The sequence below is a fragment of the Chrysochloris asiatica genome, unplaced genomic scaffold (assembly GCF_000296735.1).
Source record: "Chrysochloris asiatica unplaced genomic scaffold, ChrAsi1.0 scaffold00066, whole genome shotgun sequence".
NCBI classification, from domain to species: Eukaryota; Metazoa; Chordata; class Mammalia; order Afrosoricida; family Chrysochloridae; genus Chrysochloris; species Chrysochloris asiatica.
This window is the reverse complement of record NW_006408584.1, coordinates 13,449,993-13,453,040: the sequence shown is the minus strand read 5'-3', so window position 1 is coordinate 13,453,040 and position 3,048 is coordinate 13,449,993. Positions and strand designations below refer to the sequence as shown.

Here is a 3,048-nt window from a genome sequence, read left to right as displayed (position 1 = left end):
ATGGGCACGAATACGCATCTCTTCTAATCGGCCAGCCAAACAGTTGTCTTCCAAATTTCTTGGCATAGATGAGTGAGTGCCTCCTGTCTCATCACTTTCTTGAAAGATTTCCATTTTTATTCCATCAATTCCTGGTGCCTTTCTCTTTGCCAATTCCTTTAATGCACTTTGGAAAATCAATATAGCTAGATTTTAATTATGCAAAGCATACACAACATATTATGTTTAGCATATGAAGTGTAATTTACTCCTTTTTTCTCTTTTAATGCTCATATAAAAAGACAGAAAAGAGAATCATCCATTAATCACTTACAGTCAAGTTATTTTTACTTGATGTCCAACTGCTCCTAACTTTGACTTTATTAAAAGATGTTGTGTTTTCAAAACTTATTGTTGTTAAGTGCTGTTGAGTTGATTCTGACTCATAGTGACCTTGTACAGGGTTTCCAAAGAGCTACTGGTGGGTTTCAGATGCTAATTTTGGGGTTAGCAGTCCAATATAGAAACCCATGAGGACTCCATAGTACCTTTTACAAAATTCAGGAAAACTATTTAGCAGTCTATTCAGTTTTAAAACTTTTATTCTTTATGCATAATACAAGAATATTGTAATAGTATTACATCACAATAAAAACACTTTAATGGATAAAGCACATTCTGTCATTAAAAAAGAAAAAATTCTTTAAAATTCAGAAAATGGAAACACATTCTTAGATTTTCTCTTTTGTGATGGTGTTGGATTGTATCATTATTCCCAATTCATGGTAGAATGGCAGTTAACAAATCCCATTTCCTTTTATAAAGGATATTCTTTTTTTTCTCTTTTGTTTTTGCCAAAGCCACACAAATCTTATCCTTTAATGGGATTTGGTTTTTAGAAATGTCAAGTACTTTTGGAGGTAGGGCTAGGAAATCAGATTTTAAACATGTGTGCACAGGCTTGAGGCCTATCTTTTCATTATTCTTTTATCTTTTATAAAGTTAATTGAATTTAGCATTTTTTCATTACATTAAGATTACAACCTCAGTAATCAGGTAGCATAAGAACACTAAAAGTAGTTATCAAAATATTCTTACTTACTGCTTTTATATATTCTACTATCTAGTTGAAATGTACATGGTAGATTGTTCAAATTATAAAACAAATTTGATTTAAACATCAATGCAGTAAAAACTATATTCATACAAAGTTCCAGAATTTTGTGTTGGGGTAGGTATGAATGTGACCTTATTAGGAATTCACACCTACTTAACAACAGAAATACCCTTGCCTCTTGGGCTACTTACATACTAGAGTTAACATTTGTGGGTTTTGTTTTTATATTTAGAAAAACTATCTACTTTGTGTTGTTTTTCACTAACATTAGTTGGAGTTTAACAAATTAAAAATGAAGGTGACAGCCTATCTGTAAATCCAATTCCATACTACCTCAGCCACTTTATGTTGCTTTTACTTTTTAAAATAATTAATTAAATTATGATGAATACTAAGTCTTGAGTGAAGAAGGCCTGATGATCTTGTTTATATAAACATGGCTGATGTCCTTTTTGGTCTTAAAATTTCAGGAAGGGGACTTCAAATGGCTTAGTGTTTGCGTGTTTCAATGGCAGCCACTGTAGGATGCTCTTCAGCTCCCAGAACATGGATCTCTTCAGCAGGTCATTGTTTGGTAAGGGATTACTTCCACAAATTCTCCATCCCAAAGCTTTGATTTAGGTCTTACGTTTTCAGCATCATCTCTGTTAATGGTTAATATCTTGATGTGCATAGTACAATCTAGTACAATCAGGCAAACCTGGATCCATACATACAACTGGAGAACATTCAAGAATGTCATCTTTATGACCAGTTTCTTCCTTGAGCTCACTTGAAGAGCAGCTGCTTCTGGGCTTTCATTATCATGTATGAGAACTGCGGGGAATTCTAAGCAGTAACCACCCATTGGTGGTCAGAATTGTTTCACCAGGACAGCACATCCTGTGAAGAGTTCTTTGCAGCACTGGGGTAATTTCAACCCCATTGGCTGATGGTCCTTTCCTTATTGTACATTTCACAGTTTCCCAAGTTCTAGTTTTACAAGTTGGATCCATGTAAGTTGGTTTTTCAAGCTTGACTCATTTTCCTTCTATAATTAACTCCTCAGAAATGATAGACTGTTTGGTTCTTTGAGAAGAACCCATTAGTTCTTGGTTTTCCATTTTCAAACTAGTCAGTCTTTACAGCCCTCAGGTAAGAAGTTCACACCCAAAGTGTTGATGGAAGGGAAGGGAATTCTTTTGGGAAGGAAGATGAAAGACGAAAGAAGAAAAAGTGAGCTACAGTCTCAAGAGATGTGAGTGCTACTGTCTGAGACAGTAGTGTCTTGTGGTGGTTAACATTTGCCTTATTAAGAATATTCTTGCAGTGCTTATCCCAGAGTCCTTATGTTAGGTTAAGTCATTCTCTCATCTTTAGAAAACAGAATATGAAGAAAACCTGTAATTTTATGCAAATAATGTGTAGCATATAATTTTTTTTTTTCCCCAAACTGTACTCTCCCTACAAGGTATTTTCATAAGCATGCTTTGCTATTATTTTACATGCTGCTGTATTTATTATCATGAAGTATGAAGATTAAGATATTTGTCCATTTGACTGGGTCATAATTCTCATGGTTATGATATAATCATTCATCATGATGAGATCAGTTGTAGTGTAATCATCTCCATTCTAGTCCTGCTATGAGTAGCCAATCAATTGAAAAGGAATTTAATTGGGAGTGTGAGCTGCTTCCAACATATATGGATGTTTTGGCAAAGCTCTTTTGTTTTTTGCTTCATCTGTATCCTGCATGTGGCTTGTAATAATCTGATCTCCAGTTATTTGAACTTGAATCACTGGCCTGCAGTATTTTCTGCTGATCCTGGGAGTTGTTAGTCTCTTTTGCCTGTGAGTCAGCATTATGTCATCTTATCTGCCAACCTTGGATTCGTTCACATTCACAGTCAGCAATCTGATGATTTGGGGTTCATTATTCCCTGTAGATAAGGAGCTCTGGTAGCGTAGTG

At 34.9% G+C, this 3,048-nt stretch overlaps 1 pseudogene; it reads right to left on the bottom strand.

Moving 5' to 3' along the window:
- Positions 1-1,554: 1,554 nt before the first annotated feature.
- On the bottom strand, positions 1,555-2,199 carry LOC102834174 (annotated as a pseudogene).
- Positions 2,200-3,048: the final 849 nt, after the last annotated feature.